The 27,017-nt window shown below is 37.4% G+C and overlaps 1 protein-coding gene across 2 annotated transcripts in view; it reads left to right on the top strand.

Moving 5' to 3' along the window:
• The first annotated feature begins 9,405 nt into the window (after nt 1-9,405).
• The window catches only part of ASIP (agouti signaling protein), a 31,415-nt gene continuing 13,803 nt past the window's right edge, over nt 9,406-27,017 (top strand). The window contains exons 1-2 of one of the 2 annotated variants that reach the window (XM_026115743.2): nt 9,406-9,933; nt 20,408-20,448. The gene's annotated coding sequence lies outside the window, so the exon portion shown is untranslated. The remainder of the gene's footprint in view (nt 9,934-20,407; nt 20,449-27,017) is intronic. The other variant, XM_026115744.2, reaches the window with a different exon arrangement.

Here is a 27,017-nt window from a genome sequence, read left to right as displayed (position 1 = left end):
CTGCCCACTCATGCCTCCAAAAAGAAGTTTACTAATCCAGTGGGCTTCCCTCTCTGATGGGTCTATAGAAGCAACCTGCCGTCAAGAGGATAGAAAGTATAGTCTTTAGGCCTTTTCTTCCAACTTTTAATAGCTGCTGACACCAAAGGTACAAGACAACTAACCAGCAGGTCACAGCTGTAGAAACATAACTGTACACAGTAGAACTAAATTTAATTATTCTGTACCAGTTGATTACTCCTCTAGAATTGCATATTGGGTCTCCTACATCTTGCCTACCTGAAGCAGGTGTATAAACACTTAATATGTCAGTACACAGGACCGTGTGAATTGGTAGCGGTAGTCCCATTTACCATTTGTATTTGAGAGGGAGGAAAGAAAAATAATAGCCTTTTTCGAAGTACCACCCCTGTCAACGTGTCTTGGATATTCAATGTAAGCAAGACCTCTCACATCTATAATTCACTGATTGAACGTTAACTTCTGATTTATACGCAAAGAAAGCAGAGACAGAACATTAAACGTACAGACAATCGAAGACCTGTAGGAAAGGTATGTGGCAAATATGTTCGGAGGTTCATTTTTAATGTAGCTGAACAAAATGTATTGAGTATATCCTGCTGTCCTTGCTGGCCTTAACTGCTATAGCGTTAAGGCATCTTGGCATCATAGTATCTGCTTATGTCCTTTTTCTGTCAGTTTATTTTTAAGAAAAAAATATATCTATAGAAAGGCCATAAAACATTAACTACCTATGAAGCTCCAGATAAATTAAAGAACTCAGCAGGATTAGTTTCACTTGACTTTCAGTGAAGTTTCTTGCAATGAAAAAAGCCAGAACTGTCAGTCAGTGTACAGCCCTTCAGCTATGACTTTCAAATCTGGCTGAAGAGCAACATTCTCCTCAGCTACACGCCTGGGGTGAGTAAATATTTTGTTATGTGAGTGGATGTTTTACTTTTAGAAATACAATCTAAAGTTCAAATTTGTGAATAACCTATAAATAAATTACAACTAAATATTTAACAAAGATGTGGTTCCAGCCAGAACTCTAGATATGATATGGAGCTGTTTAGCAAGCCAAAAAGAAAAATACAAGGACTGGAGAAATTCATGGTTTAAATACTCTATTGTGCGTGTGTATGTATATATCATCTACTTTAAAAGTAATTCTGCTAGTCAGTTGAAACATGAAGGATAACCACTATTCACCAGTTTTGTGAAAAAGAAAATGAATATGTTAAAAGAGAGAGAACAAATTTTAGCTAAATTAATATATACATTTCAGACTCTTCTTTATGGGTAGGACAATGTTTTCTCTCTGCTTTTCAAATTACCAGCTTGTCTTCGGAAACTGGACAGTTAAGATTTCTAAAGATCTTTTGCTCTATACTGTATTTTTAATGCCTTTAGAGTTTTGTCTCGTACTGGCCTCTGAAACTCTTCATATTATAGAACAAAAAGAAATTTTCTTCATACTGAGGAATTAAAACCTTGTTTCCTGTATTAGGATTGGTTTCATTAAATGTTAGATTTTTACTTAGCCCTTTCCAAAATATTTTGTTGCCCTCTTCCAGCACGAGCAACTCTTATTTATAAATGTTATATAGTGTATATATTCAGATTTATACAAGATGTTTTTATGATGCGCATAAAATTCTGAAACCTGTAATCACATTGATGGCACTAACAAGGACCAGATGTCCGTTGCCTTTCTTGTATAGAAAATAACAAGGTCAGAGTTCTGAATATTTGGAGAATTTAATGAATAGGTCCTTAAATGCATACTTGATTTCATACGTGTGTAGTTTTGTGTCTCTGTCACAAAAGTTAAAATAGTTCTATGCTTTAGGATTGATTCTAGCAAGTTCCCAATAATGTTCATTCCATTTGTTGAAGGAGGACAGCAAGTGGGGCGATTAGATTAGCAATTGGCATTTAAAATAACTTTAAGCTTTAATAGAAAGAAAAAATGAAGATGATATTGTGATAGTGAAGGGTTTTTCTTTTTTCTTTCAAAAAGAGTTAGAAAAATCTACTACATTCACTCTGAAAAACTATAGTAGCAATGCTGACAATTGTCCAGTAGGAAATGTTAAATGTAACATGCAACAGACAGTAATGAGGGAACTTTAATTGAATATTACAGGGTACTTAAATGCCTATTCTATATGTAATGAAAAAGTAGATGTAGTAGAGCAATAAAGATCAGTTTAGGAAGTTCCAAGATGCAAGTAGTACAGCTTGTTTTAATGCTGAAGAATATCCCTCAAAGTGGATCAAATTTATCAGATGTAATGAGTGAATGAATAAAATGAGTGACATGAATAAAAGTAAGTCTATGAATGTATGATTCAAAAATTAGATATTTAATTAAAATACTAGTTTTCCTTTAATGGAGTTGGTTGTGATGATCATTAGAGCTTGTAATTTAAAATGCAAAAATGTAATATAGGAGTTCAATGTTATATATTGCAGCACTTCCCAAATTTCAGTTTTTATATACAATGTATGTAGTGCATTTATTTGAAATCAGATGGGCATTCACTGTGTTTTAATTATGGAGTGATTAGAAATATAGCAGGTACTGCAAAGTGGCATGAAAATCCTTTCTCCCCAGACATTTACAATTTAAAGATTCCAGCCTGGAAACCCGTATATGAAACTTTACATATAAGTAGATCTGCTGAAGTCAGAAGGATTTCCAGGGAACTATCACAAGCACAATCAGGCCTGAAACAGATGCAACAAGCAACATATCCAGAAAATATTACTGGCAATGATCAGGGTATATTTATCAGTTTTGTTTTGTTTTAAAACTATTGCCTTTCTTCTCTGCATTATCTCAAATGCCCCAGTCTACCCATTTTACCATTGCTGCTCTTTTATGAATATTATACATACTCTCCATTCTTCATGCAAGTGAAAAACATTAGCTAAGGACACATCCACTAAAGGTTTACCACCGATTTCACTGAAAGCAGAAGCAAGCAACAGAAGTTTATAATACACATTTGAGTATTTAACTGTTAGTTAAACTGCCTTCCGATTGGACATGAAACAAAAATAGTTAGGATTAGCTGTTGATGGATAGTGACCATAACTAAACAAACATAACAAAATACGGCATTTTCAAATTCTTGAATCAATACTTTGCCTGATAGCGTTCCAATCCAAATGTCTTGCCATTTTCAATATTTATATCATCAACACACACTATGTATTTCTGTTTGCTGAGGAATAAGGAGTGCAAATTGCAAAGCAAAAAGCTATCTGATAGCAGCTACAAAGTCAGGGGAGTTAGGTCAACAGGTAAAGAAATAAGGTCAGCTGGCTGAAAGACTTCCAGTCATTGAGAGGGTAAAAGTCAACCCACTTTTTGTATATAGTATATAGTAATGAAAAGTATTTATAGTAATGAAAAGGCATGAGAGAAGCTGTGGTGGTAATAACCATGGCATCAGTCTAAGGTACCAACTGGACAATCTTACATATTTCTAGTGGCTTTTTGTTGCATAAGCACAGCAGTAAACCTAGCACAGTACCTGTACGTGAATTTTACTCCTTTTGACTGTTTCCAGTGAAACAGTATTTCTTTGATTTCCCAGATTGAGGATAAACTATTAAATACCAGACCTCCTAAGTACAAGGCATTCTTCTGAACTGACATAGTATCATTTTACCAAAATGCACTGCAACTATTTACAACATTTTACTCAAAAATCATAAATCAGATCAATTTCTTTTGCAAGCATCGTTTCATGTGTGTCCCTCCTCCAAAAGCAGAGTTTCTGTGAATCTCTCCAAATGTAACTCCACAGAGCTAGAAGCAAGAGATGCATTGCTACACCACTGGAATAATAGAATACTGTACTGGTTCCGCTGATTCATTGTAAAGCTGGATGTGCAATAAATGATACTTCTGAGATTTCTGGTTCATCTATTCATATATGAAAATAAGAACTGTATCAGACATAAAATCTGTTTAATCAAGTGGTCTGTTTTCAGCAGAGATCAGGATCACACATTTAACAGGATGAGGAATGCCACTTAAAAAGACATGATACAATCCACCATGAATTAACTCCTTTGCAGGAAGGCTATTGTTTGGACCTTGTCCTACCATGATGCTTCAGATGCTTCATTATTCTATTTTTAATGATTTTGTAACCATTTTTGTCATGTAAGAATAAAGGCTTGTTGTTCCGTAATAACTTATTGCCATTGCAAAATACTAGGTACAAAAGCCACAAGTTTCCACTCTGGTGTTCCTCCTATTAAGAGAGCGTATATTTTTATTAGGTGCCAACTACTTCATATTTGCATCCCCAGATCTCACTATATCCGAAAAATATAAGGGTACCTATCAGAAAATGCCTGATTAGGCACGTCTTTGACTTAAATTGATTCAGAAAGTTTATAAAAGTCTGATTTTTCCCAGAAGAGTTTTTCCATCCTTACACTGTATTGCTGCCCATTTTGGGGTAAAGACAAATGCTATTTATCCTCTCAGAAGTGAGCAGGTATTCTAGCTAGCCCTGCTCATGTCAGTTCTGTAATACTCTCATCAAATTGTCCTGCCAGCCAATGTCTTTAGACCACCTAGCAGAGAATCTTCCTATTGAAAATCAGTTAGTCTTGTAGATAACAGCAACATTTGTTTATGCTGGGCTTCCAACTTTCTCATTAATGTTAAATGTTAAATAAATTAAAAGAAAAAAAATGTAGCCAAGTTGCAAAGATACGGCTGTTGTTTCACCACACCTTGCAGAATAACAACAGTTTCCTGACAAAAACATGTGCAACTGGCACGGGGGAGGGTTACATTCTTGTGTCATATAAATGTGACAACACATGGATGGACCAAACTGCCTTCTCTCTTACAAGCAGAACTTCATAAGTCAAAGAGAAGTCTCTGAGAGAAGTCTGGTGTCATATCCATGAGACACCTCAGTTCCCATTCTAAGGTAGTATGGGGTGGTTAAAAGTATGTGTAACTAGTCATGGACAATCCAATGAATATTGCAGATGATGGTTGCACACAGATTCCTGTTTGAAATGGCAAACAGACTGCGTGTGTTCCCAGATCCTTGTGGAAAGGGGAGAAAAACACCTTCTCTTGTCTCACCCAGTCCTAATGCAACTAATAACATCTGCAGAAAGATGTAAAGAGGGTACCAGGTGCAGGGCAGTGCACGAGCTAGGCAGGAAAGGGTTGGTGTGTCTTGCAACTGTATGTGTCAGGGGATAAGAAACAGTGATGGAGGGTAGGGTGAGGGTACCAGAAGAAATTATGAGGATATTGAGAGGATGGGAAGATGGGCAAAAAGTATTGATAACAAAAAAAAGAAATTAAGGTGGACAACGCAAAGACACACAGATAAGAGAGCCTTAAAACATGCCATCAAAGAGAGGACAGGGAAACAATGGAATAGAAAAAGAAGTGTGGAAAAATAAAGTGTCATAGAAAAATACATTTAAGTGATAGCACAGAAGGAGGTGAAGAAAAGCCAGCACATGCTAACCGCGGGAAGAAGGAAGAAATAAAGGAAAGAAAAGGAAATGAAAGAAATAAATACATTTATTTTTTGGAAACTTACAACAGTAGAAAATATAATGAGCCAAAGAGTGAGAATATGAAACACTGACTGAGATTTAACAGAGAAGAGAAAGAAGGAGAGACACAAATGCACATGCATGTCAAATTTTTCACAAGGCACCAATGGCTGGTACCGTGAATGCAGCCCAGCCTTCCTGCATCATTTCTGGCAACCTAAACCATTCTCCAGAGTGACAGCTGAGTTTTATTTCAAAGCTCTGCAGAACAAATCCCTGGGATTTTTTTTTTAAAGAGAAAATTAATTACATCCCATAATTGTCTATGATATAAGAAGATGTAAATGGAGCGCCTCAAGGCTGGAATAGAAACTGAGAGCAGTATTTGGCCCTTATTCAGATAACAGCCATATCTGAAAAATAGGTTTTCCTTTAAGGGAATTTTTAAAGTTATTTTTCATTCCAAATGGGAAAAAACCCTAAAATTAGAATCTTTTGAACTGGAAGTTTTGAAATGGAAAAAATAAGATCAACATTTTCAATAGGTAGGAACATACAGATGCTGTAACTCCCCTGCAGATATCAGCCCCATTTTTTTTTTAATTGAAATCCTCTCAATTGAAAAAACAGTGAAAAATTTGGTTGCAGTTAAAGTTTTTCCTGCTATAAATGTCAATTTTAACAACTGAAACCCACCCAACCCCTAAAATTCAGCCAGTTCTACTGCTAAGTAGGTCATTTTGTCTTCATGACCCAACAGAAGTGAAGCAAAATGAGCAGGGCAATGTGAGAGAAACATCTGTCGGTTCTTTCAAAAGCTTTGGAAATATGTTAGACGTTCATGTCAGCCCATCTCCCTCTAACTGTCCTAGGTTTCTTCTACGAGCTCCTCTTAACCACACTACACTATTTTTGCACTTTGCCTTTGTCTCGATGTGGTCCCTCTTCTGGCTTCTCAAACCCGTTCAGGTAACCCACAGAAGACAACACTCTTTGGATCGGAGTTCTGGGCTTTGGACACGTTTTCCCCAACTCCCCAAGTGCAGAAACTTTTTTGGTGGGGAATCCCTACATGCTCCTAGACAACGCTAACTCCCCGAATGCTTTTCGGAAAAGCTCAGAGGATCAAGCACCGTGTATTTCCTCAAGTCAAAATGAAACTCCCACTTACTGTACAATCTAATTTCTCTTAATGTAGGAACCCAAATGTCACAGTTTCTGAAAACCCTTCAGTATTTGTTATGTTTCTGCCTGTAGAAACAGAGCTGTGCAACATTTAAACGAGACTGAACTGCCTAAATTGTTGTCACAAAATGTACATAACATTATCTACATACATTCCCCATGAAATTAGGGGATATTAGTTAGATATTCAAGAGATTACAAAAAAAAAGGCTATATACTTGTATGATCGCCCTAAGTATTCCAGTCTTCCAAAGTACAAATCATGTCATTGGACACACGTTTTCTGAAAGTTGGGCAAATAACTAATTATGTGTTTATCAGCTGGCCGAATCCTTAGCCATTCCTGCCAGATGCAGAGTACTGAGACTTGGCCACAAATGGCTTCTTTCACAACAAAAACTCTCCCGATCACGTTTTTTCCACAATTACTTCCATACTAACAATAGTGCATAATTTCCTCAGTAAAGAGCATTAAAGAAGTGTTCTGAATGCAAGGCACAGTTGCGTCTTTTATTGTGTTTATGTTGTAAATACTAAAGTCTTAATTACTACTTTTTTAAAGGCACTTAGAAATGTTACTCTGAAAATAGCAGAGCAAAGAATTGGAAAACACATTCCACCAAATTTTCTTCCGTGAGAGACATCTTGGATGCAGAAGGGTTTCTTTGATTTATAATATTACACAGTCTGAAACAAAAAAATGTTAACAGCCCTTTTGTCCCCAGGGAGATTTAATTTAAATGCTCAAAGTCTTTACTATGGCTATCAGTTTACTGCAAGGAGAAATACAATCTTTTCACCATGTTAAGGAGTATTTTTGTAGGGGTGTTATATGTTTATAAAGCTCCTGTGAAAAGGAGATTTTTGGTCAAATCTTATTCTCCATCTGTAATCATCCCCATGTGAAGCTGGAATAGTTTCATTATGACTGAAGTGGAACTGCTTTAGATTTCTGTCTCTCTCCAAAGAGGTGATCTGAAATCAGGAAGATATACAAGCCCATCGTCACTTTTAAGTCTCTGAATAATCTCAATAATATGTTACCTACATGCTTAAAATAAGGAATGTATTTACGTGCTTTCCCCCCTCAGATTTTTACCTTTTGTATTTGTGCCAAACACGTTTTAAATTGCACTGCTATCATTGATCGATTGTTCTGGTTCACTTTGAAAGAGGAGAGCTGAAGCTGTAACAGTGGAAAAGTAAAATGCTCAGTACAAAATGGGGAAATTTAGTACTTAACAGAGCAAAAATGCGCCTACCTACTACTTCCTTTTTTTTTTTTTTTCCAGTTATGAAATATATGTCCAATACTGCTAACAACGGAAATTTCATAGGAAATCAGCCACGACAGATATTCAGACAAATCTAAGAGCACAGTATTTTAAACGAAGCAAATAAATAGCTGCAGTCAACAAAGAACTGAAATAATTTGCTAGAAAGGTATGGACCAGAATTTCCTAGTTCCTTTTCAAAAAAAATCTGCAATTAAATACATGAAGCAAAAAGACTTTCCAAATATGACCCCCCCCCCAAAAAAAAAGAAAGAAAAAGGAAAAAAGTATGCAACATAAAGCACTCAAAAAACCTTAGAAAAAGGCAAGCACTCATAAAACTCATCTTCACATCTGTAGTGTCTTAAATCAAAGTAGTAAAAAAAAAATAAAAAAATAGAAAATTGCTTTTTAAATTTTGATTTTTAAAAGTTTCCCAATATATGGGTTGTATTGCAACTCCAAACCAGAAATTCCCATCTCCCCACATTTTTTGTAAACATACATCCTCAGCTCATGTTATCTTACTATCTTCTTTCTCTCCTAATTTTCCGTATTTTCCCAGGCATATCAAGGAAAAAAGAAATATATGATTTTTTTTCCAGTCCAAAAATAATGCTACATTACGCAATCTTGAGAGACAACTGAAACATTGTCTTTATAAATGACTTGTTACTTGCACAGAGAAAGGCAAAGAGGTACAAATTTATTTCATATCACATAGCAGCCTTTATGGTTTTTTTCCATCATCTTTTTCATACAGACACTGCACTCCTGAGGCTGTCAAACAAAGTTTGAGCCTTCAGCTTCCAAAATCCATTGAAACTTTGTCATTTATTCCTATCTGAAACTTTTGGTTCACCACTCCACAAACCTGGGCAGTCTTGTCAGAGGCTAAGAAATTTAATGATTATTTATTTCTAGAGATGCCATTTTACAGAACTTAACCAAGTAGGTATTTAAAAAAACAAAAAAAAAAAACAAAAAAAACCCCACACTCATGGCACACATGACACACTCATGACTGCAAAATAGCCAGCAAAATGTTGTATGCTATTGTTTAGCAATATACTATTGAAGTGTACAGTTAAACTCTTGAAATTATAGAGGCAGTTTTAAAACATCTCAGATAATTGCGTCCATATCTTGATAAACCCACCTGGTTTTGTACATGTAGTTATCTAGCTTCAAAAAACAAAAAAACAAAAACAAAACAAGAACAAAACTCCTCTTTCCTTTTTCTCCTCTATATTGCTACACCATATAGCTGTCTCATGGGAGCAGAGTTAATCAGTGGGAAAACTCCCACCGTCATCACGCTTAGGAAGCTGCAGAGCATCCGATGGTGCACATGCCTGGCATTTATTATGCTCTTTCTAGGGAGTGAGACTGCCACGTACGGAAACATGCAGGAACGGGCCCTAAATAGGGACTAAAGAGTGTGACGGGTTTTATCGGCCGGTCTCCTTAGCTGCTCCCCGTTTTCTACCTGCCTGATGGAAGAGCTGGCTGCCCTTTCTCTACTGACATCAGCTGAAACTTTCTCATCCTACAGAACGCTGGATCAGGGCTTTTCCTTTGGCTTTTAAATGGGTTGAAAAAGGAGGGGCCGAGGGTCAACTTTCCACCAGATACATTGAGCACAACAGCTCAAGCAACAACAAAAAGCCACACACACTGAGAAAGAGCAGAAATTCAAGAAGAAAAGAATAGACTGCTCAGCTAAAATGTAGCAAATACTTCTGCTTGGCTTTTGGGAGGAGGTGATATTTAAAAGCAGGCTGCTCCACAATCAAAGGAGACTACGACCAGCTTCAGAAGCTTTGCCTATATTCTCTGCAGATCAACAGAACAAGGGAGACCAGCTGCTTTGATTTTCCTTAGAGCCTGATGAATAGGACAACAGCTTGCTATTTCGGTAGGACCAAAACATTTAATGTCTTCTACAGGGCATTTAATTTCCATTTTAACACTAAAATGCGATCTTTAAGCCCAAGTAATACACAGCACCAAGGGTCTTTGTCATCCTTTATCCTCCAATTCATGCAGCAAATTTATCTTAATGGTCCGGGAAGCAATAAAGTTTTAAAACTCTCTTTACTTTGATATTCTAGCTTTGCATTTAGTTGCTCCAGTTTTGCGTGTTTGATTTTAAGCCCTTTCTTTTTTTCTGTAGCCTGTGATTTAAGAGTGTTTCAGTTCCATGTGAACACGTATCCAGCTCTTAGTTTCTCCTTGCAAATTTTTCTTTTTTCACTTCAGTCTATTTGTATCTAAGATTTTCCTGAAATTAATTATTTTAAATGTTTTTTCCCATTTTCTCTGTACACAATTGTATTGTGCATTTTTAATGCTAACAAACTACATTTTCTAGACTGTGTTTTTTCACTGCTTGAATTAGTTAGCAAGGATTTTATTCATTTATTTTGTTTTTCCAAATGAGGCAAATAAGCTTATTATACCATTTTAAAATAACATCTTTGTCTTCCTGTATCTTTTGTAACCGCTGCATGGTTTTAAGGCTTTATATTCTATTTACTTTGGGAGTCATAATACTTCTCTCCCAACTTCAGATACTAATTTTTTTTTTCAATTTGCCCTGTAAATTCTCTTGAAAGTATGTCACAAAAGAAGGTATTTTATACTAAATGTATCTAAGTGTCTAATCCCCCATTAGTATTTATAATATCATAATTTTAGATAAATTAAGCAAGCAACAATAGTATTAAATAGTTAACAGTGAGAAACATAGAGACAATTTATAATTTCCATTTGTGATAACAGTATTTTTATCCATGAAAATTTTAACAGCACTTCATTTTATACTGACTTCAGTTTACGCACGCATTTTCTTAAATTCGTTATAGCCTTAGCTGGATGCATTTCTTGATGTTTTCTGTATTTTTTCTATTTTATTTCTCTTTGTATATTATACAACACGCTTACTGCCAATCTGTTTTGATAGTCAGCCACATGATACAAGCAAGCAATACTTTACAATGTTCAAAAGTTACTTTATTTCTTTCTCTGGCATTTTCATAGTTTGGAACCCACCTTCTTAAACCCAGGAATGCTTTTAACTGAGAAAGGAAGGGGTCTTTAGAGACATGATTTGACTATAGAGTCTCTGACTTTTTAAATATTATTATTTATGTGCATGATATTTGGACAGTTGTACTAAAGTCTCTCGAGTCTCCATTTTGGGCTGCTGTAAGACTGCTAGAGGTTTGGAAACCAAACCTCGAGTCACGTTCCAAAAGAAGTAAAGTGCACTTCCCTACGTATCTCCCACTTTAAGTAAAATTATTTTTTCTATATTGAAGCAGCCTAAGAAAGCTTTCGTGAATGTCCTAGTCCAAGCAGCAAAAAACAAAACTGAACTGAAAAACACAAATGATCATAGATAGGAAAGACACCTGGGGGGCTGGGAAGGGAAACGACACTTTATTTTACTTGACCATGGAGAAAAATTATTTGCTCTAAAAACTGAATAAAGAGAATTTTGCCAGACTTCAGCATAGCTTTTCTGATGACTTTTTCCTCTTGATCTATGATGCATGAGCAGATTCAGAAGTAGTGCCACATGCACAAATTAGCCCCCAGTATTTTACAAAATAAAGGCCTGCTAAGAATCTTGATTAGATAGTTAAACCTCTTTAATTAAATATGTACATGACACAAGCATGTATATTTGCACAGGAAAAACTATTGCATAACATTTTTTACAGTTTTAAAAATTTCTTAAAAAAAACAAGTTTAATTACAAAAAAAAGATTTCTTGAATAGGATACGATTTTTTTCCCCCCAAAGGTCACACTACTTCTTTTCAATTGATTTTGACCTGGATGATTTTGAAATTTAATTTAATTTGAATTATATCTATTCAACTTCAGGTATCAGGAGGTGAAATGCAGCACTGAACAGTGCTCCGCTCTTGCAGGGCTCATTAGATCTTTCTCATCCACTTCTCTACACGCTTTTAAATAGTCATGCCATGAAAAAAACCTCTCTGAGATTCCTTCTCCTCTAAGGGCCTTTAGGATGCCATTACACAAACAACAACAGCAGTATTTAATTAAGCGGGTCAAATCTATTTAACAGTCAGTTTAACTGTTTAGCCAAATATTTAGGCACAAAATGAAAACATAATTAAACTATCCTAGTGAAAAAATGTCTGGATTGAGTATGTACATTTAAACCTGTTTCTATGCTTCCTGCAATGTAGAGTTTTTTAGTGTTTTTTTCTCCCCCCCACCTCCTCCGTGTATTTCAAAGGTGCCCGTAATGGAGGGACTTCCTATACCTCTGAAATAAGGAGTGCTGCCCTGAGCGACTCGCAGCGCCGGTGAGCAGCTGCTGACGGGGCAGGTCCAGCCTTCCAGGGCAGACCTGTCTGCAGGCTGCAGCTGCTAACAGTATACGTTTGCTGTTGGCAAGAATACATCTGCTTAAAAAATAAATTAAAAAAAAATTATAAAGGTGACAAAGCCCACTGCGGGGAAGCATGCCCAATAGCATCCATTGAATCATCAGTCATAACACAGGATAAACAAAATAACAGAGCTCCGCGCTGGCCAGATCCAGCTCGCTCCTGCAGTCAATTAAAACCGACAGTTTGAAAGAATCCACGCAGACCCCTTTCTGAGCCCAACCCATGCCGGATCTACAAAGGCTGATTTCCTATCCCCTCTCTACACGAGGTGGCACAGATGTAACTTCAGGCAGATCATCTGAAAGCAGTACAGCATGTTCGAGGGGAGGATGGGGCAAGAGAAAGAGTTTAAAACATGGTAGTTTTGAAAAGTACTGAGAGAATGAACAAACGAACAGTTTGGGTTGCAAACCTGCAACTCGGGAACCGAGTCCCACAGACATGTAAAAGCAGATTTTTATTTTTAGGTGGAACCCATGTATACTATACAAATGCAACATAGATACATAGATGCAAGATCATGGTGCAAGTTTGGGAAGAGGAGGAAATAAAAATATACTTGAGGGAAAAAAGAAAGAACTAGAACGGCAACACAGGTGTTGAGGCTATTCCTACAGCCCTTCCTTAAAGCCTTACAAAACTTAATAATCTCTATTACAATATATAATGCCAAGAAGGGAAATATAATAAAACAGCAGCCAAAAGTAGAATCCAGAAGTGTAATAGATGTGTTTATCAGGAATACAGTGTATAGGAGGAAGAGTTTATCATAATTATTATCTATATCTGTTATTTAGGATTTCATCCCAAGCTTTTTTATCATTTGCATGCTGAATTGAGCTTCTTTTCTGAGTGTTTTGGTATGTTTTCTAAGGGTTTGGAATATGCTGCTTCAGTATGTCCAATTCTGAAAGCCTGACAATGTTGAGGTAAATATGATTGATTTTCCTGGAGTTAATGCGGTTTCAGAAATCTCAGCATTTAAAAAAAAATAAAAGTGTATTGTTTCAATATAATTTTATATAAATAACTGGAGACTTAAGTAAAGTTGGTAGGAAACCTGAAATATGCAATAGATGCAAAAGCAATAGTTTTGTCTCCACGACCCCTAGTGAGATGTGTGCCCCTGGTATGTCCTAGCTGAAATGGACCACCCCAGTCCTGGTGCATATTCAGAGATCTGGGGATCATAAATAAAACTGAAAGTCTAATCCTCCATTACCACATAATGCAAGCCATGATGCAATTACCATTTCACTTAGAACTTGCATTTCTCAATAAAAATATTCATTATTTCGATTTGTTGTATTGGGAAAGCCATTTCAACCTTTGGGTATTGTTCTGAAGTGTAATTATTAGTCAACCAGAATATTCAAGAGCTCGGAAATTTATTAGCACTAGCTTCCACTTCTGGCAACTTTATCTCATTACACCTTTGTCATCTAGATTCAAAACAATCTTTGTCACTTGCCTCCTGGCTACCCCCTGTATGTTCTGTGATTGAGTCACGCTCCAGTTTTCTCTTTGATATTAAATATCAAATATTTAGCATAAATAGAGCGTAAATAATGCTTCCAAGACATAAACATGATCAAAGGAATGGAAAAATATGTTTTATCCAAACCCTCTCCACTCAGTGTTCTTCTTGGAGTGTCTTCCAGTAATAGAATATTTATTTGACGTTGGTATGGCTTTCTCCTATTGAAGCCAGTCCTATTTACTCATTCAAGAACTACATTAGCTCTTTTGGCAGCAGTGTTGTATTGGGAGCCAATTCCTACTGCAATTCCCAAACCCTTTTCAGTCACTGCTTTCCAGAAAGAGAATTTTCCGTCCTGATCTTTATGACCTTGATCTTATGATCTTCACTTTTTCCTAGATGCCTGAGCACAATTTTTTCATTCTTAAAATGCATACTGTTTTCCTATGGGTAGCTTAATCAATTAATAGAAATCTTTCAGCCATTTGTCCCATCCTTTTTACCATTTCTGGGCCACACAGGCATTTCCCTTCCCCCCTGAAGAAAGCTGTGCCTTGCAGCACTTCATAGAGATAGCCTAGATCTCTCATTGAACTTGTGTAAATACTGAAGACTGCTCCAACGTCTTTCTTCCATGTGGTAGACTATATCAGAGCTGCTGATGCCAGGTTTCTCCACCCCCACAAGAACAATGGTACAAGTATTATATTTTATTTCCTCATAGCTGAAAGGACATTAAAAAAAAATAACAAATGGATTTGCATCAAGTAACTGCCAACTTTAATGGCTCCAGCTACCGTTATTTGTCTGTGCCACAGGCACGATCACACAGCTTTCCCTGGACACGGAGTTATGCCATGCACACTTGCAGCAGGCACATCTGGAAATGTCCCTTTCTCATCTCCCTGTACTGATTGCTGACTGTACCAGAAACACACTTCCATCCCCTCCATTTAGCACCAGTCATTCTTTCAACTAAAGCAGGCCAACATGTCATCAATGTCAAGTGGCACCTTCAAGCAGAAATTATGCTTATTAGCAGGTAACGGTTAACATGAGTCAAAACCCTCATAAACTAGAGTTAAAGGATCTGCATAAGGAGCAAACTATCACATTTAGAACCTGTTACAAATAGAAAACAAAAGACACTTGTCACTATTTGAAATATAGTCCTTCAGTCATAGCTTCTTCCAGCTTCTCCTTTCCAGGTTCTACTCCCAGCAGCTAAGGAATAACTTCAGCCCTCTCGCAATCTCTCTCTGCCTGGGAACAGCAGGATCGGGCTGCTCCACTGGGACAGGCAGGGCCATGCCCTCCCCAGCATGGCACAGTCCCACCAAGCAAGAGGAGCAGAGCAGGTCTGGTGACAGTGACCTGGGATAGCTGCAGCTGGGTGATCACCAACAAGCCCACAGTGACAAGGCAGGTCTGAGGTGAAGTCAGTCAGTGGGTTGCGGTCAGCCAGGCCTGGCCACAGCATAGCTGCTGCAGGGATGGAGGGCCTAAGCTTCCATGCAGCTCCTGAGTGAGGCCACAAGCCCTGATGAAGCATCCCCAGCTCCTTTGCAGCAGCCTGATCCCAGGGTACAGCTGGACCATATCAGAGCTGGCCTCAAGTGCTGGCAGCCAAACCGTGAGCAGCAGGGAAGAGGCTGCAGCACTCACTGGTACCCTCAGGGTCCCAGCAGTTACAGATGTAACATCCTGGATTGATCACTAGGCCTGATCAACACAGCTGTGCCCCATTCTCATTGTGTAGTACATGTGGGGGGAACCTCTATGGGCAGCACATCTCCTGTTACTCGCTTTGCTTTCCACCCAATGCAAATAGGTATCATATGGTACTCTGTGTGCTTCTTCCTATCCCATTAACTTCACTATGAGAACTCTGTCCTTTGACTTTCAAAGGAGTTTCTTAAAGTCAATCAGCAGAGAGCTATTTTATTTGTTTTTACCATCAGATATAATTTAACTATTACTTTGATTTATCAGTTTGTCACTATCACAATTATTTTTGCCCAAGGGATTTCTGAAGCTAAGCCTCTGTCAGCTTCAGCCAGTCACAGATCAAATATTTCATAACTCATGTCCTAAAAATCACATCTTAGCTGACAAATAAGACCTCTCACATAACCATGTCTGTAAGGCCTGTCGCCTAGTCATACATAAGAAAAAAGTAGAGGGACTTGTCAAGAAAGCAATGCCCGTTAATCACAGCAATTTATAACCACTGACAACTTAAAAAGGCAGTGATTATTTTTATAATTATTTCTCTGGGAAGTGAACTTAAAGCAACTAGCTTTTTAATTTCACAGCATCCTCTTTCTTCTCCAAAGATAGATACTTTGCCTATTTCCCATCTTCTGAAAGCATGCCTTCCCTCCTCAATCCCATTCCACAGAGCTGAAAAGAATTACAGGTCATATTTTTCTCAAATGAGCTGGGAGGAAGAGTTAAACATGCAGAAAAAAAGTGACAGCTCAGACACCTTAAGGAACAGTTACTAAATGCCCTAAACCCCAGAACTGTACATATCAAACATTTCTTTTTTTAAAAAAAGAAAAGTTCTACCCCCAAGCTTCAAACAACCTTAGAATCAGGAGAATGCTGCTCTAAAATATTTTTAAAGACATAAAAATAGAAGGAAGAGTTGATGTTAATGAAAATAAACTAGACTATAACTTTTTAAAAACCATGAAACAAAATGATAATCTACAGTAGACAGATTAAATTCAAAACAGGTCTCATAGAGCATAACAGAAACATGGTCTCCTAGTAACGCTATGCATTTATTATGTGATAGAGCATGACTTGGATTTAAACCAGAAGTAACAACACAGAAAAGGCAAGTTTCCAGACATGACTCCACTCAATATTAGAAGAAAAGCCAAATATTAAAAACATTTTACCTTCCACCAATCATTCAGAAAGCAGCTGCTAACCTTGTTTTAACTCAGCTGGTCTAAGTAGCTTGCTGCAAAGCATTTAATGCACTGGCCAATGCACAATCAGCTTCTCATAGATGAAATCATGGTTCAGCATTTTGGGGAGATGTCCTTCCTCTCTGGCAGGAAGCAATCAATAGACAGATCTGGCCACCCACCCACAGGTTCAAACCTGTGCTAATGCTGGTGCAATATATCACTCCTGGAAGGACCTCTCTCTGCCTGGTGCTAGAAAGGAAGGCTAGGTAACTAGCTGAACCTGGGTGCTAACTTTTAAGCTGATGAAGCTGGGTGGGAAGCTTATTTTCAGTCATGGAATAGCTAGGTAATTGCCAATAATTGAAATGAATATGTGGACAACATATTATATGCATGTTGGCTTGACACAGATTCTAGAAAACCCTTGGAACAGGTAATATAGAACTTTATTAAAAATAACTGGAATGGAGTTGTCAAGGTCACTGAAGGAATACTATCTCTAATTCTAATGAAAAAATAGAGAACTGAAAAGAAGAGTTGGCAGAAACTTAACTTATAAGTACAAATTCAAGGGGCTCAACCTGTTCACCTGCACTGGGAGAATATCAGGAAGCTGCCTGCTCATTCAAGTACTTCTCAGGAGGAAAAGAAATTTGAAAACAAAGGAATTTTCAATAGTGAAGAGAAAGGTTTAGAAGGATTCAATTCCTAGGAACTGAAATAAGACCAATTCAGACCAACAAATTGCCAGAATCCTTAGCACCTGGTTTAATTAGCAATTAACCACCGTGCTTCAGGGTGGTTCTATGACCTCTTACATGCAGTCAGACCATGTGATTCCAATGGGTCTGTTTGGTTTTGTAAGTCTGTAGGCTTCATAACAACTCTGCGCTGTCTCCTAGATATTTAGCAGGACGTTGTTTATCTGGTTCCATCATACTGGCTTCTGGCTACTTTCTCAAGAGCTCTTCTAAATCCTCACTTCAGTAGTCACTTCTAAATCCAACCTAAGCAAACGGTAGCAAGGACAATAACCTTATGACAGGCAGTATCCGTAAAACAACATATAAGAACTACATCATTCACATTGATCACTAAAATTAAGCACAAAAATTATCAGTTCCCCATGCCTTTTCCACTTCAGTAAAACAACAGTTATCATCATCAAGAGTTGCTGCTTTTGACATTAGTTCTGTGTAAATGTCTCTATTATAACAGTCTGTTTTTAGTTTTAAAAATCACTGCATCCTCAACTATGACATATAACATCCATACGAAAAGTGAAACAGGGCTCCATCCCTTTGTTTTACATGGGTCTGCAAACTGGGTACTTTTTAAGAGTGTGTAGTTTTGTCTGTTTCGTGTGTTTTATTTGTGTTAGTATTAAATACAAGAAGTGGCGTAGCAGATCAGACTGACAGATGTTTGTCTAATTCATTCCCAAATATCTCTGACCTTGGAGACTGCATAATAATCTTGAGGCAAGCTATTCTGGTGCTTCACAATCCCTAGCTTTGGAAAGGCTTTCCTTATGTCTCATCTCAGTCTTTCCTCCTGCGATTTCATCCTCTCTCTGCTGTTGGATGCATCCTGAACAAAGAGCACGGTATTCAGACGCAGGCGATATGTAACGGTTTCTGAAAAAACAGTAGTACGGAGGACAGCAAGCAGTGTAATCTATAGTGAATTATGGTAACTGTGACAGACAAGTTTCTCTTCTAATACGACTCTTCATTTTTAATCCTAATGTAACTGATCTCTGAAGCCCACCAAGTCTTGGGTTCTATCTGCCAGAAAGAGTTTGCCAAGCAGTTTGAGGTCATAAGGAAGGTCGACATAGTTCATATGACTTTTGCAACTGTATCTACATATATAGTTATCAGACAGATAAAGGAAAGAGTCTACTTTCTTCCATTGATAAATTATGACTACTCTTAACAGGAATAAACTGTAGAGGCGCTTGATGCCATCATTGGTGTATTGATACCACTTTTGTAACTCTATATGCATGTTCAACTTGAGGTTAGCAAGTTTATGATGCTTCCCCTGCACTAAATTGGAATGAAGGAGTAGTAAAAGGATCTTTAAATAAGATATTTGCACTGAAGAAAACTGTACGAATCCCCTCCCCCCCCCAAAATTCTGTAAAGCAAATTTGTTTTATCAGTAATTTTGTGTGTTCTTTTAATTTCTTGGTGATTTTCAATTGGATTAAATCCAACAGTTACATGCAGAAATTATAAATAGGTAATACACAGAAAAAGTGATAGATGATAAAATATATTGCCATAATTTAATGAATCACACAGCAAAATTTCAGTATACAGTAGCCGATCAAAATCCATCCTAGAAATTCTCCAACATAAAGAGCTGCTTTCTTTAACGCATCCTGTGTTCAGTCACAAAGAAGGTTAAAAATGATATGATAATACTATTGAGGATACTGTAACATAATCTCAAAACAGAGTCAAATTCTAAATACAACTGGTACTTTTTAAACAAATGGTTTGAAGAATACTACGTTCTACTTCTGTAATACATTCTCTTTAGCACTATTCTACACTGGAAAAAGTTTCAGAAATGATTACATGGATCCCTGGAATATATGTGTACACGAATGCTGCCCAAAAATAAGTGCAAATTCAAATAAGATAATGTAAATTTATTATCAAGGATAGTGAAAGAAAATATTTCCACAATGATGATCATTTTCCCTTTCCCAAATTAAAAAAAGATTAATTACAGAACACACTATTTTGAAATATGAACATATGTAGAGTAATTTTTTTTTTAGAAAGGCATTATCTATTCAAATCATTGTCGAGAAATAATTGATTCTTTTTCTGACAATTTATGAAATGCTAATACAAAAACTGTGATAAGAAAATGTCATAAAATTATAACAGAGAGATACTTCTTTGTTTAATAAAGGAGCAAGTAATAATAAATACAAGAATAACACTCAAAGTTAATACAACCAAATTTGCTAGAGAGGTGGAACATATGTCATATGCTTTAAAAACTGTGTTCCTTTTGAGGCAAGTATGAGGGAAGTTTAAAAAACTTTTCATTGCAGAAAATTTTATTTTTACTTAAAATACAGTAAAACAGGTCAATTCAATCAAGGAAATGAGAGAATTATATAATTTATTAAGATGCTTTTAAAATTGTGCAGTTAGAAATAATAACAATGTAGCAGTATCCAGGCATCCTTAAAAAACTGAAGAATATTTGACCCCCTAGAACATTGTTTCTAGGCTTGGAAGAGGATCCTTCTGCCTGAATAATTTTCAGGCTTAGCACAAGAGTAAATAAAATATTCTCACATTTGTCACTGGCATGTGTGAGGGAATGGAGGTCAGTATGACTTTCTTTTTAACTGGTATCAGGTGGAGTATAAATAAGTTGACTATACGGGACAATATCATGGGAGACATCTACTAGATCACTTGGTATCTCAAGCAGTAACATTTAGTAATCATCTCAATATTCTTCGCTGACATTCATTCTAATTTAAATGCATTTTTCCGCATTTTTCCTCCACATGGGTGATTAGAATTGGACACCATACTCCAGATGAAGACCCTGTGTACAAAGGTATTAAATGCTTTCATATTTCCATTACGAAAACTTCTCTTGATATGTCCTAGAATTACATTTGCATTTTTTCCACAGCTGTATCACACTGTCACTCTTGGTCATGCTGGGATCAATACACCTGGTTCTTTCCCTTCTATCATCTGAAACCCAGAAACTATTAACTTAGGAAATTTTTTGCCCTCAAGCTTAAGTGTTCGAACTCGGCTTCTGCACTGTTGCATCTCATCCCATTTTACTGCTCCTTTCCTCAGGATTATACAGCTAGGGATAAGGCAAACAAGGTAGGAAGACAATGAAAGAGTACAAAAGAAAAAAGGACTAAATGCATAAAAAGCGAGAGATTTGTCTAAAGGAAACTCCATATCAAAAGAAACAGGACACAGTGGATCACTGAAGATGAAAGGAAACAAAAGGTAGAACAGGAAAACCGAAAATAGAAACAAAAGGAGTAGGGGAGCAAGGAAGATTGAGTGATTTCAATTAATTACATCAATATAATTTTCAAGCTAAAATTGCACACAAACTTAAAATACAATATCAGACACTACAGAAGTCTCACCAGTGCACTCACCCATCTCTGTACAACATGTACAGTTCATTTGAGTAGACTCACTGTGTTTATGATATAAAAAAATGATGCAGAACAGCAACTGCCCCTTGTGCTGGGGCCCCATATCGGGCATGAAACAAAAATATACAAAAGAAAGGAGATAAGAGTCTGGAAGGAAGAATAAAATGAATGAGAAGGAACTGAGAGAAACTCTCCTATGCCACCTGCCAGCTTGACTTTGCTCAGTAGTATTTTATAGCTTAGTTCTCAATTTGAAGAAGAAAAGAAGCAGAAATTTGGATATAACACACTGACATCCTGTGAAAATATCGATCCCAGGAATTCATGTCAACTTTTGTTGTTAAGAACTGCAGCGTTTTTGAAGGCCTTACCTTTAAACCCCTTCTGTGAAAAGGGAGAGTTGAGTTCCTGCTGCTCCTTCCTGGCACCTGGCCGCAGCACCAACGAACTTGGTGTCCTGCCGTAGCACCGAGCTGCCCGCGAGGGTCTTGCAGGGGCAGGTATGTGCGTCCTTCTGGCAGCAGTTTGGGCAGCTTGGTGAAATCAGTGAGCTGCAGATATGTAACCACTAAACTTCACTTGCAGTTCTGACACCAGGCTAACTTCTAGAAGGTCTAAGGGAAAGTATGTTGGATGGAGGACAGACTTAGCTGATAACAATAAGCAGAAGTACTAAAGAACCATTAAAAAATAGTCTCACTATATTTCTTGAAGTGGACACTTTTTTTTAAAAAAAAAAAGAACTTGTACATTATGTTTCACACTTAAAGCAAATTTAAGTTATTTTTCAGCTACAGACACATCTATCTTCATATACAGCACATTAAACTTTTTTTAACCATAGGGTTTAGATATAGGCACTGCAACTGCATGTATTTCTGTTGAGCTTTGCATTATTTTAAACAACCCAAAATGTAAAGATTGAATCTGAAATAATGAACAAAACGTCAGACTGGAACAGACTCTCTGAGCATGGAAGCTCTACTCTGCAATCACAGGCAGCTTTTTAAGAAGGAATCAGAAGTTAAGTTAAAATGGAAGATAAGAACTGCTCTAAGGGGTCAGACCTAGCCTTGTATGCCCCCTCCAACAGGGACACACCACAGATGGGCAGCAAAAAGTACACAAACAGGACAATCAAATTGTGGTGTTTTGCCTGGCCCTTGACTAATAAAAAATAAATATTATGCAAAACACAAAAACCACCAAAATTATTGGTTCATAAATGCATAAGCAAGCTTAGAATAAATGCCCTACTATGGTTTGTGTAATGTTTGTCCAATGATTTTTATAGTTGTGTATGTGGGATTCACATAAAGAAAAATCCCCAGTTACCCAAGTTCCTGATTCAATTTCAAAACACTTTGCTAAAGCAGAATTAACATTGCCAGAGAGTATTCTTGTGGCTTCCAGAACATTTGAGTTTGTCAGAACTCAAATTGCTGAGGTAGTTATAAGTGAAAGTGATTCAAAACAGTGAAAACCAAACTCTGCAGAGATAATGCCTGTGCAAATAGCAGGGCTGGCAATAGCCAAGAAGAGCTGTCTCCAGGCAATTTAGTGGTATTAATTGTACTATAGCTAGCTGTACTGAAAAAATACTTACAATATTTTGATTTTGAGGATTTCCAATTATAATCAGTAGCAGACAGGAGATGTGGGATATTCCCCACAGGAAAAAGTCTTTCATGCTGACCTTGCGGTCCTAGGAAGGAGATGGATGTGTACCCTGGTAGAGGTGCTGCATCACCAGGTGAAGGAGCTGCAGGAGGTTAGCAGATGGCATAGCATCTGGGAGGATGAGGGTTGACTGAGTTGGACCTAGTGTCTGCATCAAGAGGAAGCAGAGGGTAACGGTCACAGGAAACATCCTCCTGGAGATGGAAGCCCCTATCTGTCAACCTGATTGGTGTCTCCAGAGGTTTGTTGCTTTCTGGGGTCCGGATCTGGAAAAGCGCAAAGACACTGCAGGGGCTCCTCTGGGCACTTGCACTATTACCCCTTGCTGGTCTTCCATGCAGTCACCAATAACAGTGCCAAGGGAGTCTTTGAGCATATCCAGAGTGACTCGAAGACTCTGTGGGGCAGGGACACATGAAAGGTTGAGGTACTCAGTGTATTCCCTTCTCCATTTTTCACTGGTCAGCTCTGCCCTTTGTCCTCTCAGGTCCCTGAGCCTAGAGACAGAGCCCAGGGACATAGTACTACCACTGCAGAGGAAGATAAGTTAGAGGCCATTTAAACCAGCTGGACATAGAAAAGTCCATGGGACCACATAGGTTGCATCATACAGCACTGAAGGAGCTGGTTGATGTCGCTGTGAGCATGCTCTCTATCATCTTTGAAAGGGAAAGGTTCCGCATGCCTGGAAAAAGGAAAATATCACACATATCTTCAAAAGGGGCAAAAAGGAGGACCCAGGGAAGCACAGGCCAGTCAGCCTGACCTCAGTCCCTGGGAAGGTCATAGAGCAAATCAAATATTCCTTGAAGCCATTTCCAGTAACACGAAGGACAAAAATGAACCAGGAACAGCAGACATGGATTTACCAAGGGCACGTTGTGCCTGATCAGTCTGACTGTCCTCAGTGCTGAGGTGACTGGAGGTGTGAATAACTACATGTGTGGATAAATGGAGAGTGCTGTATATTGCTCAATGTACACCTTGATTTCAGCAAGGCTTTCAATAGTCTCCTATAGTGTCCTTACAGCCAAACTAGAGAAATATGCACTGGATTACAGAACAGTAAGGGAGACAGAAAATCGGCTAGAGCACAGGCTCAAAGCCTGGTGATCAGTAGTACAAATTCCAACTGGTGGCCAGTTACTAATGCTGTCCCTCAGAGATCAAACGTGGGGCCAATATTGCTTAGCATCTTTGTTAAAAACCTGGTTGATAGGATAGAGTGCACTCTCAGCAAGTTTGCAAGTCATATCAAACTGGCTGTTTTCTCTAGTAGTTGAACAAAAAAGAAAAGAGGAGAGAATTCAATACTGCAGGATAATGATACCACTGGATCCATAAACATATATTGGCTATGAATAAATCTAGGCTGAAAATTAAAAGATTTAATACCTATATGGAAATTAAGGAGGGAGATATGGAACTGCTTTATGATTGGGATGGCAGAGGGGTTTACGTAGTTTTGAACCTATGAAGAGGCAGACACAGGGCATAACAGTGTACCAGACTCAGTAATTCAAGAAGTTCCACTCAGTTTTTCTTCATCTGGTTAAAGAGATATGGGGTTAAAAATCCTGCCAAATGGCCAAACATCAAAAATTATAACTTGTAAAAAAATCAAAATGAAAAATTTTGCTATCCACGTTCAGGAAATCTGCCCAATAGCCACATTTTCTCCATAGCAAGCCAAAGATTCAGTGCAAGGAATGGTTCTGTTGTTCAATACATCCAACCCAGATTTAGTTATGGCTAATCACTGTTGGATGTGATCATCTATGCTCTTCAGCACGCACATGAGAACCTGAAGATCTAGCTTCTTAGCTACCAATGGAGTTAAAAACCAGCCCAACTCATTTAGACTTCTGAGACTTCTGTACGGATACACATATCTCTGTTCATTTTCACAAGTACTACTAAAGCTGTGAGGTTTCTTCTAATTCTACAAACTCTAAGTAGATCTATAAGCACATACAGAAGCTAACAGACATATACACATTTAGTAAAACTAACATATAAACACATATACAATTTATTATTAAAATAAATGCCATATTCTTTTCTTCTGTGTTTTTCCAACTTTTTGTCTTGGTCTGATTTACTTACTATACCCAGTAAAAGACCTTTTCTAAGTAAAAATTCTAACTAAAATTTCACATCTGTAAAAAAAAATTCCTTTTCTCATTAAAAATTTGTGCATGCTTTAGAGTTCACATCTTTCTTTCAGTTAACAAGGATGCAGAACATCTGTCAACTTTTCTAGCATTTTTAAAATTTGACAGATACATTTGTTCTTAATAATTTGATTCAGTTTCATATAATTTTCTAAGAACAAATTTGGTTTTCTGAACTCCACTTTATTTTATTTTATTTTATTTTTTTTACTTTTGGATTTGTATCTTGTGGAATTTTATTTACCATTTCTGAACCTAAGGAAATCTGCTTTCTTTTGGTCTATTGCTATAATTTGCTCTCCCTCTCCTTTGTTTCTGAAAATTGAACTCTATGAAACATCTGTACTTCCTTTTAACAGTGTTTCTACCCTACGAGAATTTCTGGCAGGGTAATGTCTCATGTGTTAATCATTTGCTGTTATTCTTGCTGCTTTTGAAGATTTGGGGTTTCTTCTCCTTAACTGTGAGTTTTATAACAAATATACTATAATTACTTCCCACATTCTCTACCCCATATTCATTGCTGTCCAGCAATTTCACCTTAATTTCCTGAATACACACAGTTGCTTACACACAGTTGCTTACTGTAGTCTTTGGAGAGTCCATTTGGGAAACTCTATGTTACTTATTAATATTTTTATGTGGAAAAGGTGTGCTTCTAGTGATAAGCCTTTAACATCAGCCACATTTCATATCTTCATCCGTAACATTTTCTGCCTCAGCATTGTATTTCCTGGTGTCAGCAATAGCCACCCCCATCGCTAAAGGGATGTCAGGTCTGGGATTATCATTAATCACCAGGTAGCTGTAAACTCCAGCTGATCTCTGACTTCATGGGCACCAGTTTCCCATTGATGTAATGTGTGAAAGTGTCAATGATGTGTTTGAAACTTGGCTGGAGCAAAGAGCAATCTAGAAGCGATTTCCTTCTTTTGAAATCAGAAGTTATAGTACTCCTTCAGAATGACAGACAACTTGCTTTCCCAAATACATCATAATATTTTCAGTTTCAGTTTCTTTTAATCACCCCTGGGCCACTGGCTTTTCATTTTCTTTTTTCTTAACCCGAGGAATTTCAAACTTACATTAAGCAATTCCTTGAATCATAGATGAAGATTTCTCTATTGAAGGAGTAGATTAATATTAATTAAGGAAGACATAGACTTTGAGTTTCTGGAGAGTATGCCCCAACAGGTGACTAAGTTCAAGATAGCACGCTCAAGTAAGGTACATTTTTTGCCACAACCCATTTCCTCTCATGTTTCTCTAACCATGTTACAGTCCTCATGTGACGGGCCCCTGAATAGCTTTTAATTCTTATAGATAGCCTAGGGAAACCTACCAGGAACTAAATCTTGTTCTGCATAGCTCTTATAGTCAATGCATGTATAAACTTTCTCATTGCATCAGGGTACAGCCATACCCAAAGATATGTTCTTTATGAGAAGGACAGATGAACCAGCCAGTCACTTCTTGTCCTACATGACTTTGGCAAGGCAAGTCATAGCTGCAACATTTTCTTCCTTTTTGAGCTCTAAGCTTACCTGAGCACTAAAATTGGTGATGAATCATCACCTAGCAGAGTCAACGAAGGTGATAAAGATTAAAAAGCACCTGAAAACTGAAGTTCTTAGACTATCCTAAAGAATTCCTTCACCTCAGTCTGAAGTGTGGGCAGTATAAAAGAACCTGTATCGGTCCTCCTCCAGCAGTTTGGACAGTATACCGCAACCATCAAATTGTACTTAAAACAAAATGTTAGTAGATCAGAATGGCTGAAACAAATATATTCCCTGATGTCCTTTGTTCTGCAGAAATGTTATTAAAAATTTATTGAATTTTGTTATTTTGGGTTTGTTTTTTAAGCACTTGGCCTTTGCTATTGCAATTGAAAAGCATGAAAATATGATCCCAAAGTGGCCTAAAAACTCAAAAACCAGAACACAACAGAGGAACAGAAATGTACTATTATTTTCTTTCTCATGATTCCAAGGGCCCACCTCATAATATATAAAGGCTAGCAACTATACTAAACTAAACAAAATTAAACATGTTATACACATAGTACAGGTTAGGCTACGTTTTTATAAGGCAGCTGTTGTTAAGCTAGTTCAACTTTCCTTGTATATCAATGGCATACA

Source organism: Dromaius novaehollandiae, chromosome 16 (assembly GCF_036370855.1).
Source record: "Dromaius novaehollandiae isolate bDroNov1 chromosome 16, bDroNov1.hap1, whole genome shotgun sequence".
Lineage (NCBI taxonomy): Eukaryota > Metazoa > Chordata > Aves > Casuariiformes > Dromaiidae > Dromaius > Dromaius novaehollandiae.
The sequence above is the reverse complement of the archived record's forward strand: the minus strand, read 5'-3'. Positions and strand labels throughout refer to the sequence as shown.